This window comes from Lingula anatina, chromosome 10, assembly GCF_051362555.1.
Source record: "Lingula anatina isolate TDL-2025a chromosome 10, LinAna3.0, whole genome shotgun sequence".
Lineage (NCBI taxonomy): Eukaryota > Metazoa > Brachiopoda > Lingulata > Lingulida > Lingulidae > Lingula > Lingula anatina.
In genome coordinates this window covers 2442233-2456048 of record NC_141776.1, presented here as the reverse complement: position 1 = coordinate 2456048, position 13816 = coordinate 2442233, and the positions used below count along the sequence as shown (strand labels likewise).

Genomic DNA, 13816 nt, shown 5'->3' with positions numbered 1-13816 from the left:
AGTTTGAAATAACGCGGCTTCTCGACTCAGATACGAGATGTAAACAATGCAGACAGCATGTCGTTTCGAAGGTGAGCGTGGACGTGAAGGAGAAGAGGAATTGCTCACCGAATCTTTGCAGGTAAGCGAGTTATATTTACCAAAAGTACTTTAAAATGGGAAGATGGCAGTGGAAATCAAAATGTCTGGCAGAGGAAGTTAAAAAGCGTAGATAACTGCTAATAATTAACGTTTCCTCGGGTAACGCACTCGCAGCCAAATCACTCGCACTGGGTACGTACTACTAGTTATATGAAGCGAGATAGTGCACTTTACCCCTGAGGTGTATAGTTCTGTAAAGCAGGAGGAATACCCTTTTCTGCTCAATGTGGTCATCTACCAGTACTTACAGACTAACCTCACACCATATTCTCGCAGGGGAATCCCATGAGATATACAATGCAACTCGAGTACTAGTGGGGTTAGAGGGTGTTCTTTGTACGGCACGTAACTACGTTAGCTTATTTGTAAATTTAATAATATTGTCAATGAATATGATTATAAGGAATGATTTTTTAGCCTTTCAGAGGAGGAATTGGGTGATAGGCCTACACCCCTTCAAGCACGAGTGAAGAGATCAGGTATGTTAATAATTTTAGCAGTATAACATGGGCGGATCCAGGATTATTTGAAAGGGGGGGGGGTCCGCGGATGCAAAGCCGACCCCCTAGTTGGCGTGGGGTCCTGGGCCTGCTTAAAACTTTGGTATTTTAGAGGGTGAACAGTGCCATTTGGTACGGTTTAGCACTTTACTGTAGTAAATTAGCTAGTCAAAATTCTAATTCCAAGTGGGGAATATTAGTGTGATTTTTTTACATCAGTTCTTTGAAACCATGTGTGATTATGTTATTTCTTCTTGTGGCCTTTATGATTTAATGCAGCTGCAGATATTTAAATTTATTTATTTATTTATTTTTTTTTTTTTTTTTGCCATAATCAGACTTGCTTCTTTATAATAAGCTGGTTATCATGTAGTGATCATGCCCTCTAATTTGTTGATTTTTGTTAAAGAATAGTGCTGTTATGATAATATCAATACATTTTTTTCTTTATAACCATTTTATGTAATTTTACTATTACAGTGCCTCAAGTTATGTCTGGAAAACTCATACCAGGAAGCACTCCAATCTTACTGCATCACTTCAATGTCGGTGTGACAAGTTGTGTAAAAGACTGCTACAAAAAATTTGCAGCGATGACCACATGATCCACCACCTTTTACCAAAACCGAGTGAACAGTTTTATATTATAATGCCCATGTACATGTATTTAAAGTGACAAGACTGAGATCAGCGAGAGCCTCAAGGCCTTTATTTTCTGTGCATTGTCAACTCTTCAATAATTTTATAATTTTGTCAAATACATCCAAAGATTCAATTCTAATGCAATACTTGAAAACTTTTTTAGAATATATTTTAATGTCGAACATGTTTTTCTAAGAACTAGCCATTTAGTAAATTAACATGTACTATCCAACTGTTATTATTAATTAACATATTGTTATGTACAAAGCATAAGCTGCAGTATCAATGAAGCATTAACTGGGTAGAGATTATGAATGAAATAAAAGTTTAAATATTGAAACATCTTTTATTTATATTTAGCAAAAATACAAGAATAAACAAAGTTTGCTACATAAGTTTGGAATTTGGCCAAATCATCTTTATTATTACCTGTCACATGTAATGAATAAGACATACACAGATTCTGTAAGCTAGAATGCATAATTATTTTCATACTCATTAATGCCATCTTCATAAATAAGCCTTCTATTCAAGCATTCACAAACTTTCACATTGTGCAGTACACATTATAGTACGATAACATTTTTGAGAGAGACTTATTAATAGCCAGGCTATCATGTTAAGAGTCTGATGTACATGCAGACCCATGAGGATTGCAGATCAACAAATTATCCCCCTCTCTGTCAGTGTATTGACTCATGTGAGCTGTCTCCATGCAAAGGGATGTGTCATAAGAAAGGACCAACCCAACTTACACAAACATAAATTGTTTCATCAGTAAGATATTCACACATACTTTTCCAAGATGTGCAGGGAATAAATAGAAAGGTATAAATATTTCTTTAAAAAATACAGGCATAGCTTCCCTGCATGAATTCTAAATAATGGCTGAGTGGAGAATTGAATACAGGCACAAGTGTTCACTCAAACCATTTTTGTAGGTCTTAAAAGAAATGACATGCAGTCATTTGCCAAATACAGAATTTTATGCTGTAACAAAGTCACAAAACTGCAACTGGTGATCTTACAAAATCTAACAACACACTGGTTTAAAATCAAGTTGAAATCACAATATGCCACCAGTACCATATACCATAATACATTTGATGTCATTTAGATTTAAGAAGTAAATGCTGGACCAAAATGGTTTATTCTCAATATCAGGCATATGACTTAGGTTTGGGAGGAAAGACCTTGATTTCCAATCTGTCTGCATTATAGCATACATGTAAGTGCTAGATGGTTTGAAGTCAGCAGATTATGCTTTGTCACATTGGCAAGATGAGTTCACTGAATATATCCTGTAAGCAGCACTCGAAAGTCAGGAAAAGTCTCTCACTATCCAACTCGTCCCCGCTTTGGACCCTCAAGAAAAGTTCATCTTTTTTTGGTGGAGAGCCATGGAGTTCCTCTTCCATGTAAAAAACTCTTCTTCAGGACATCATACTGGCAGTTGCTCATAACCTTTAGGTCTAAAAAAGCAAATCAAAATAATAATAATAATAATTTATTAAGATTGCAACCCAGTGGGTTGAAGTTGTACATAGTGTTAAGAAAATTATAATGAAAATAAAGTGAATATTTGCTTGAATAAAACTGAGTTAAAAGACTGCTAATTGAACTTTAAAATTATTGTACTTAGGATAAAAGACAACATAATACTATTGGAAATTTAAAAGTGCATACGGAATAAAAGAGCATCAGAATCTGTTGGTCTTAAATTGTGGCACTTTGTTACTATTGTTTGATCTTAAAAGACGATTGGATTGATCAATAAAGATGTGATTCAGTTTGTCAGAGGATTCAGTTATTTTGTAAAAGAAAGTTTTGCACAGATCTCTTCGTTTATCTAAAGTACACATATGCCAGGTTCAGGGTTTCATCATAGTATAGGTCAGGGAAAATAATCTTCAAAGCACGAGTTTGGTCAGTCTCTTAGAGTTTGCATTGCTCTATAGTTAGTCCTGGATGCCACACAGGGCAGGCATATTCTAGAATTGAGTGCACAATACTTTGGTAAAGCTTAGCTCGTTTCAGTTGACGGAGGAAATAGAGTCTTGCATTATGTTTACATTATGTGTCGCCAATTTGGAAAAAAAATTGATAAAAGAGAAATCATGCACCTATATGCCTAATATATGAGGAGTGAATATCAGCTTATTAAAATTCTGCTTACTCTAAAGACATGTTTTAGTCCCATGTTGGATCATCAGGATCCTTTAATTCCCTCTTCTTCAGCATCTTCCTCCTCTTCCATCTGCACTTCTTCCAGTTCAGGCATACCATAGGAAAAAGTTGCCTTGATACTGCAACCAAAAAAAAAAAAAAAAAGCAACAGTACATAAAATAAGATAATCGAGTTTGAGAAAAATTATGTAAAAACATAACTGAAATAAGTATAAAACTCAACTGAAATAAGTATAAATGCCATTTTTCTCAATATGATCACCTTAAATTATCTAGACTGTCATCTTCAACTGCACTAGTATTAACTACAACTTAATTTTGAAGTTTCTTGATCACTTCATATTGGTCTAATCTCCGAAATACTGGTTGGAAGTTAAAATTGTATGATCTAAATTATTACTCTGGACCATTTAATACATTAGAGAGATGTACCAAACATAAACATGCAATATCCCCTTTCTGATTTATTTATTTTTAATGTAAAAAGGAGACAAATTGTCTTTAAAATATAAAATCAAAATACTACTATTTATTTTCACTTATAGTTGACATGCCATTTAACATTGGGTTAAACTTAGATACAATAACAGCTTCTGCACATTCATTTTGGGATTTAGATGCCTAAAGAAATAGCATCTTTGTCATATGTCTTAATTACTGTGGTATGCCTAGATGTTAGAGGCACAAGAAATGTGCCCTCGGTAAGTCAAAAATTCGCCCTGGTCATTGTAATGTATATGTAATGAGACTAGTATCTCCCACCATGTCCGTTTTTATTTAAACTTTCTTTGCTCTATAAACTAACCCAAACCCTGTCAGAGTCGACATATGAGCAACACAACTTGCAATTTCTGTCATCGATACCACTCATATTAGTTACAATTTCATGGCATATTTTGACAGACGAGCCTGACAATCGTTAAGATATACAACGAACACACGTAAATAAACATAAATCTCTGTGCTTAATAAATATTTTCACTGGTGTCTTATCTCAAAGATTATTGTAAATGGTACTCACAAATACAGTAAATACTTCGCGGCCAGGCCATTCTTCGTATCCATGGCCACCCAAGCAGGTTTTCATCTGCCTTCTTCCTCGCCGGTGTTTATTGTTTGCCTGTCGTACATTTGCTGATACACTGTTTTACGCATGTTTTTTTGTAAAGGCTGTTTCTTTTTTCTTTTTGTTATCTGTCTTCGCTTCTTCGAAGGACTCCCAGCATAACTGAGCCTCCTGTTTCACGTTGTCCTTTCCCGGCAGCTTGAACTGGTTTTAACTAGGTCGCAATACGAGAATCTCGCGAGATCCGGAAGTCTAGAGAGCTCAATTATGAAAATGGAGTTGGTTGTTGGTAAACCTCCGCTTAAGCGGAGGTTTTCTTTTTATTGTATTTTCCAAAAATGTTACAGAGCGATGGCGAGTGCCGGGAATGATAGATTAAAGGTTGGTAAATCGCGGAAAAGTAGTGTTAACCTCGGGATAAATCAGGATAAATCAATTTTGGCGCGAAAATCCTCTTTTGTGTCCTTTTAATAGAAATCTAAAATGACCCAGTGTCCTTGAGTTTCATATGATTCCGTCGAAGCTCTGCGACACACTTTCAATGTACTGTACAATGCATAAAGTAGGTCGACTCGATTACATATTTGTGACGCAACAAGATGTCTTTTCACTATTGCTTTATTTATTATATGCCCATATTATACTTAAAACACCGTATGGTGTCAACTGTAAATATTAATATGCTATTAAAGTATTCACTACTTACGGAGTGAGATTGTAGATCACTGTGTATTGTGTCTCTATTTTGTTTTTGTTCGTCTCTGGTACCGTACACGTCTGCACGGTAGCTAAGCACAGGATTCAAACGACTGCGCATGCGCAAAAGTGTTTTGTTTGCAATAAAAAAAGTGGGTGAAATTGACAAAGCCAGCCGGTGTTAACCGTTTGTATGATTTAATCTAATTTGCTTCCTGGTGTCGTTTTGAGAAATTATATTGGAAATATTTTGTTGGTATTTGCCTCTTGTATTAATAGTGTTATATGTGTACCTTAGGAAATTTTCCACCACTCTCTCACCCTTGATAAAGACATAGTGCTTGATCGCTAGTGTGAATGTTATTTCTAATTGCATTAAATAATGTAGGAAGGTTAATTTTAGGCACTACATGTCAGAAAACCCAACAAGGATCGACGTAACGCATTTAACTTTCGATGCCACGAAATGATCAACAAATTTAATTTCTCGTTAGCGAGGCAAAGTCACTAATCTACAGGAGATGATATATAGCCTCGTAAAAATTAAATGTTTTATTAAAAATCTAAAAAGCGCTAAACCAAAATACTTCTTGGTTGTAATTGGGATCTTTAATGGTAATAAATATAATCACACATCATTAAACATAAAACCCTACATCGTCTTATTTATTAGACAAATTGATATTATGTAGAACTTGGAGGCTAAAAACACCAAATTTGTCTAGTTTCACATCGAGGCACGATGTTTTGTTCGTGTGCTCAGTGGCTGTGGTATGAATCGTAGACGATACGTCACTTCTGGCCTTCCCTGTTTGGTAACTTTGAAGCAAGACATTTGCATATATGATGACAATGAGTTTATTTTTCAATTTTGGATCATTTGAAATATTTAAAATTAAATTTAGAAATTAACCTTTAATTTGGTTTGTTATTTTTTAAATCAAGATGAAATTTTATTGCCTGGGGCCAGGTTTACAATCCCCTCTGCTGCATTTTAGTGCTTATTTCAGCCGACTGGCGGTAGCACCTTAAAAGTCATGTCAGGTCACTGGAAGGCTACACCATTAATGTACCCTGATTTTTAAAATGTTTTTAGGACTTGAGTAGAAGTGTTCAAACCAGAAGTGTTGCGATTGTTGAAGCATGGAAAGTATTTTAAGAGAATTAAACATTACAATGGAAGTGAATGGGATTTTTAATAGTGGTTTGCAACCTATACTCACAGGGATCAGGCGGGGAAGTTGGGCTCTCCACCTCATGGGTGGAGGTTTCTCCAAAAATTGAAAACACGATTAGACGTCGTAGTTATCAGATCAGACGGCAAAATACGACTAGTCGTGAAAACGTAACTAGAAGCCAAAATTCGATTTGACGATAATGGGCGCTCATGCCAATGGTCTTGGCTACCCTTGCGCCGACGTCACAGTCAGTACCGCGAAATTCTGACACTGAAAGTGCTTGCGATTGACAGATTGAGAAGAGTTGACAGGTGTTGTACTATAGTACTGTAGGCTAGTATAGCGAATTACAATAATGGCTAACAACAGTAGTATTCGAGTGACAACAGTAGTATTCGATTCACGTCCGCCATTTTGATCACTGTGGATCATGTGAGTTGGCCTTGATTGTTCGTACTAGTATATGAGCGCCATCTAGCGTCAAACCCCCTACACACAATACCTGCAAAGAAACTGAACAGACCGACGACCCTGCATGCGTGGATAGTGGGTCCTGTAATGGCTAAGAACATACCAATAAACTCCACACAGGCAGCCATAATGGCAATGGCCAAAACGTAGCTAACGGAGGCAGTCTTCATGGCGTAGTACAGCAACCTGGAAAGACACGGGGCCATAGCTTTTATCTGTATCTCGCATACATTGGTCGAATATTGAGTCTCGTCGGAGCCCTTTTGAGTAAATTGTTAATAAACTTAATACAGAGAGAGAAAGGGGTAGGAAAAGAAACGCAGTAAGAAGGAATGATGGGGGGGGGGGGGATGGAGAGATTATTTTCATGACTTCACTGACGCTCCACATCACAATTTCAATACAATATGAAAGAACTGGTAGTAGTAGTAATTCGTCCCGATCTTACATGTATATGTTACTCACGACAGTCGGTCTATTCAATTATTGCGTTATTTATGATATAAAATCGTAGCTAACCAAACACAGTACTGTATCACCTGTAATGTTATTTTTGATTAATAACCTATATACTATTTTAATATTATGTCACGTACCTCACTGACAAGGAGAGAGCGAGAGGGTGTGGTCCTGTAGATTTCTCAGCTCGCTGATTGGTGTGACGGCCATGGGTGCCACGGTCTGTGTGTGGGATAGATATAAGACAATATCCTTTCACTCGAGTGATGTATCCCAGAACATCTGGAGCCTCAGTGAAAAGGTATTCATGTCATATGTCTTGAGAGGGCGGCAGTGTAGTGTTTGACATGCATATACCGAGAGAAAAAAATCATTTCACCGTAAAACACCCCTTCAACCGAATAAAGCGTTCCAATATCACACTCTCTAAATATACTGAAGAATGAACTCGGGGGCCAACTCCCGTCAATTGCTTACGAAAGGAAAATTTGTTAAAACATTGTCATTATTTAGCTTAGCACTTGTCGTGGAAGGTCAAATTGCTTGAACAGATTTCAATCAAACGTTGCCACTGACCATTCTGCCAGTCCGACCGGGCCACTCCCTCAAGTTGGGATATTTCAAAGACAAACGCGCAATGGTTTACCTGTTGCCTTTCAGTGACAAGTACAAGGTGGAATAAATCTACTTTTTAATGATAATTCTGACGACGTGGTGGTCTCAGAATGTGCTATTAATATTCAAAATCATTCCAGTGCTTATTGCAGATTTAAAAGTGAAATGCATTCGATTCTGAATGGTATTTCTAATGAAAAGCTGGGAATGGAGAGGAAAACTAAAAAATTAAAAAAGATAAATAACACAAACTGCACTAAAATTTTATAGAACAACAAGGTGTGTGTCAGATCGCATTACGGAGTATCAGCCACTTCACCCATTTTGTCTGGCGCGCGATGTGATAGCGATGATCCTAAGTGCTACCCGGATGACAGGTACAACTGAAGGCTTACAAAATTTTCTGATGGGGTATGATACTCCGTAATATGATCTGACACACACCTTGAAAACGGGTAGTGTGGTCTGAAATACCGGTTTATTCTGGATCCGTAGGTGCCGCGTCTGGTAGTTGGGTAGGCCTGTTATCTTATCTGACTGGCTTGAGAGATAAACGCCTTCGATTAAATCTTATGCTCGTGATTTTGGGTCCTAACGCGGTGGTCACTGGTGTCGACCAATGTTTATATGACAAGTTGTATTTTAACATTGTGGTTACGAGGAAGACAGGGGCACGTAGAGGAAGTCACATTATCCGTGATTCATCCTGGTGCTGTGCAGTCCAATATCACCACGATAAAACAAGTAGATGTTTGTAAGCCCCATGTGGTATGTGTCGTCGGCTTTTTATTTTTATTTATTTTTCATTTGTATTTTTGTCTGTTTGTTTGCTTTGTTTGTTTTTGTTGTTTATCTTGTTTACTTTGTGTTGTCACGCCTTGGTGTGAGTTGCGCCCTCATATGTTGGATCATTGGTGTTCTGTTGGTAACAAAACGTCACCAATAAAACGTCACCATGTATTGTCATGGTTGGAACACGCCTAGTACTGTATGCGAAAGAGTGGAGGCAGCATTGTTATGTACGTATTTCTAGTTATTTACTGTATGTATTGTATTGTAATTTTTTCATTGTGATAGTTTTATTAAGTTTAAATTTATATTTTGTTTATTCTTTTACTTTCATTTGTTTCAATCATATTTCAGATCTCCGTCACCATATTAATTGTTTCTAGACGAGTCTAAATAAATGTTCACCCATCCACCGGAAATTTTGTTATGACATTTGCTACAGTATGGATACGGCAAAGCTTCCGTGTTTTATATGAGAGAGAGAGAGAGAGAGAGAGAGAGAGACGGAGGAAACGAGAGACGGGCGTGAGCTGAGATAGAGGGAGGCAGACCATGCATCGACCTGTTATTTATCTAGGCTGCACTGAAAATACATTAGTATAAAACCCCTAAATAGTCCCAGTGGATGACTCACTAATCAACAATCTGAAATATTGACCCTTTTTGATACACTAACCCTAAACCAATTCCTTGTCTCAATTCTACTTGCTGAGGGCGTATATGAAATCCCCTATGACATGCCCATATCGTAAGGCCCCTACTATACTGCTTAACAAACTCTACTGTAAACACATTAATAGAAATCTAAAATGACCCAGTGTCCTTGAGTTTCATATGATTCCGTCGAAGCTCTGCGACACACTTTCAATGTACAGTACAGTGCATAAAGTAGGTCGACTCGATTATATTTGTTACGCACCAAGATGTCTTTTCACGATTGCGTTATTCATTGAATGCCCATTTTATACTTAAAACTCCGTATGGTATCAACTGTAGATATTTATACGCTATTAAAGTATTCACTACTTACGGAGTGAGATTGTAGATCACTGTGTATTGTGTCTCTATTCTGTTTTTGTTCGTCTCTGATACCATACACGTCTGCACGGTAGCTAAGCACAGGATTCAAACGACTGCGCATGCGCGAAAGTGTTTTGTTTGCAATAAAAACAAGGCAGCAAAGCTGTCAAATGTACAGACAAAGAACAGAAAATAAAGATGCAAATAAGTGAAAAATGTAATTTTCACAAAAAACTGTTAAATTGCCAGAAAAATTTACCAAACAGACTGCGTTGCCTATTGAAGCTGTATGTTAGACCCATGTTTCTTTCCTGTAAGTTTGAGAACAGTAAGTGACATGATTTCCCTTAAATGGTCATCATAGGAGCAGTGCCCAAAATAGGGGTTTCTTCAAATTTTGATGCAACATAACATAATGTTTAACAGCATAATGACAATCAAATGTTATTAATAAAATATTAGTAACATGGACATTCAGCAAATGTGACAAGCAAAAGTCTTCAAGATCATGGAACTTTAAAGTCACACCTTGAAAATGCCATTATGTGAAAAATTCAATTTTCACAAAAAACTGTTTAACTGCCAAAAAAAATTAATAAATAAAAATACCAAACAGACTGCATTGCCTACTGAAGTTGTATTTTAGTCCCATGTTTCTTTCCTGTAAGTTTGAGAACAGTAATGACATGATTTTCCTTAAATGGTCATCATGGAAGCAGTGCCCAAATAGGGGTTTCTTCAAATTTTGATGCAATATTACATAATGTTTAACAGCTTAATGACCATCAATTTTTAATTATAAAATATTTGTTTCACAGATATTCAGAAAATGTGACTAGCAAAGGTCTTCAGGCCCATGGAACTTTAAAGTCACGCCTTGAAAATGCCAAAATGTAAACAAGACAGCACTGTTCTGAAATGGGTTTATTTCCATTTTTAACACTTTTTTTAACATAAAACAAAATAAACATTTTACTGCCATTTTATATGACCAACTAAGAAAATTGATGAGATGGGAAAAGTATCAATAGAACAGTGTTAAATGTCCAATTTCCCCCATTCTGAGATACTGAACATAGTGGATGATTGAATCTGACAAACTGCAATGATATGAGTTTATTTCCATTTTTGACACTTTATTACACAATACATGATAACAAGTTTACCATGTTTTTTACATAATCAACTAACAATGTTGTAAAGATGCAGGAAATATCAAACAAACACTTTTAGGCATCTTATTAGTTAAATAATGAGACTGTTAACATGCCTAATAATTGAATCTGAGGAAATGTGAAAAACAGTATAACTTAATTCTAAAATAATGGCCCGATTATGCTGATTTTCGAACTCAACCTGCGTTTTAGTAAGATTGACCACTCCTGTGAGTATAATTACAATTGGCCAATCCGATTTTCTTATATTGTGTTATCGGTGCTGCATATATGCTGAAAAAAGTGAAAAAACAGCATAAATTCCCTAAAAGTGACCCGATCATGCTGATTTTCGAACTTGACCTGCGTATTATGAATATTCATCAGTTCTGTAAGTTTCAAGTCAAAAGGTTAAATGGTTTTCCACTTATCGTGTTATCGGTGCTGCATATATGCTGAATAAAGTGAAAAAACAGCATAAATTCCCTAAAAGTGACCCGATCATGCTGATTTTCGAACTTGACCTGCGTATTATGAATATTCATCAGTTCTGCAAGTTTCAAGTCAAAAGGTAAAATGGTTTTCCACTTATCGTGTTATCGGTAAAAGTGCACGGCGACGACGGCAACGACGGCGATGACAGACGCAGAAGATGGCTATATGTACAGACACATCTGTGTATGTACATAAAAAGTGGGTGAAATTGACAAAGCCAGCCGGCGTTAACCGTTGCCTGATTTAATCTAATTTGCTTCCTGGTGTCGTTTTGAGAAATTATATTGGAAATATTCTGTTGGTATTTGACTTTTGTATTAATAGTGTTATATGTGTACCCAAGGGAATTTTCCACCCCTCCCGAACTCTTGATAAAGACATAGTGCTTGATCGCTAGTGTGAATGATATTTCTGATTGCATTTAATAATGTAGGAAGGTTAATTTTAGGCAATTCATGTCAGAAAACACATAAGGTCGGCGAACGACGTAACGCATTAAACTTTCGATGCCGCGAAATGATCAACAAATGTATTTCCTCTAAAGCGAGGCAAAGTCACTAATCACAGGAGATGATTTATAGCCTCGTAAAAATTAAATGTTTTATTAAAAATCTAAAAAGCGCTAAACCAAAATACTTATTGGTTGTTATTGGGATCTTTAATGATAATAAATATAATCACACATCATTAAACATAAAATCCTACATCGGCTTATTTTTAAGACAAATTGATATATTGTAGAACTTGGAGGCTAAAAACACCAAAGTTGTCTGGTTTCATATCGAGGCACAAATTATGTTTTGTTTGTGTGCTCAGTGGCTGTGGTATGAGTCGTAGGTGATGCGTCACTTTCGGCCTTCCTTGTTTGGTAACTTTGAAGCAAGACACTTGCACATAAGAGAAAAACGAGTTTATTTTTCAATTTTGGATCATTTGAACTTTTTCTAAATACATTTCTAAATTTAGAAATTAATTTGTTCATTTACCTTTAATTTGCTGTGTTAATTATTTTTTATATCAAGTTGAAATTTTACTGCCTGGGGCTAGGTTTACATGGCCTCCCCCTGCTGCATTTTAGTGTTTATTTCAGCCGACTGGCGGCAGCACCTAATAGGTCATGTTATGTCACGTCATGTCATGGAAGGCTACACCATCAATGTACCCTGATTTTTTAAAATTATTTTTAAGCCTTGAGTAGAAGTGTTTAAACCAGAAGTGTTGCGTTTGTTGAAGCATGGAAAGTATTTAAGAAAATTAAACGTAATAATGGAAGTGGATGGGTAGTTTGTAACCTGTACTCGCCGGGATCAGGCGGGGAAGTTGGGCTGTCCACCTGGTGTGCGCAGTACTTACCATAATTGCGTGCTCTCCGCGCAGGGAGAGTACACCGGGTGAAGGAAGGAAATGCACTATCACAACACTATTAATGATTAATAAAATATATACGTGGGTGTTTATATCAAACCACTTGCCTGACTTAGGAAGAAGGAGAGATAGAGCGAGAAAGTGTAGTCCTTGTGTCGTTCTCAGACTGCTCTCAGTTGTATGAGTAACAGCCTGTGTCGTGCGTAGTGGGCGTGACTGTTTAGGACGCGACTGTCTATCTCTTTACAGTCAATGGGCGAGTCAGGAATGCGTGTGTGTGTGTGTGTGTGTGTGTGTGTGTGTGTGTGTGTGGGAGTGTAACGTGAGTCCCACAGTACTCGGCTGGAAGATCAGTCACACAGGGTCGACGCCTGGATGTGGCGATAACGCATGCAGTTGTGGTGTTTATATGCGGAGTCACGGGTCACGTTCGGCTTGGTTTTTGCTAAGTGCGTTTTAGTGCGTGCTTCCGGAAGTGGACGTTTTTGGTGGTGGCTTATGGAAACTGATTGTCTGGGTCAGAGGGGGGAGGGGTATGTTTTCCTCCCATTTTTTTTCAGTCACACGTTCAGTTCAGTTTTTGCAAGCTTGACCGAGGAAATAGACGCATGTTAATTGATGATAACGGGTTGCCAACAATTCAAGGACTATATGTACATGTTCTATCTAAATTTAAGAAAAATGTATTTCATTTTCGTGTATAATATTTTATCTTGTTCGTTTTATTACTTTCTTTTCTTGATCGTCTTATTTCTTAAATATAATTACCATTATTATTTTGATATTTAAATCCGGTTCAAACGCGGCCTGAGGTGCTACCGCCATCTATTGGCCGCCGTCTGTGTTATCATAAGATAAGGTATCATATTGTTTAAGCTCAAATAAAGGTCCTGTGCAGATAAACACAAACTAGGGGTGGTAGGTCAGCATGCTGGCCGGTATATGAGAGGAACACGAAACCATTTTTTAGGCTTTTAATATGATGAAAATAGAATGCCGTTATTTTTCTTTAATTTTTTTTTATTTATTTATTGCGGT

General features: G+C 36.9%; 2 protein-coding genes and 1 long non-coding RNA gene across 4 annotated transcripts in view; 1 reads left to right on the top strand and 2 right to left on the bottom strand.

Moving 5' to 3' along the window:
* The window catches only part of LOC147759363 (E3 ubiquitin-protein ligase TRIM56-like), a 102328-nt gene that overhangs the window by 9112 nt on the left and 79400 nt on the right, over positions 1–13816 (bottom strand). The gene's annotated exons all lie outside the window — the stretch shown is intronic.
* LOC147759367 (SH3 domain-binding glutamic acid-rich-like protein 3) overlaps positions 1–13816 on the bottom strand; it is a 191822-nt gene that overhangs the window by 130602 nt on the left and 47404 nt on the right. The window lies entirely within an intron of this gene.
* On the top strand, positions 589–1623 carry LOC147759372 (uncharacterized). The gene is made up of 2 exons (XR_015331381.1): positions 589–620; positions 1122–1623. It is a non-coding gene; the product is annotated as an uncharacterized LOC147759372 (long non-coding RNA).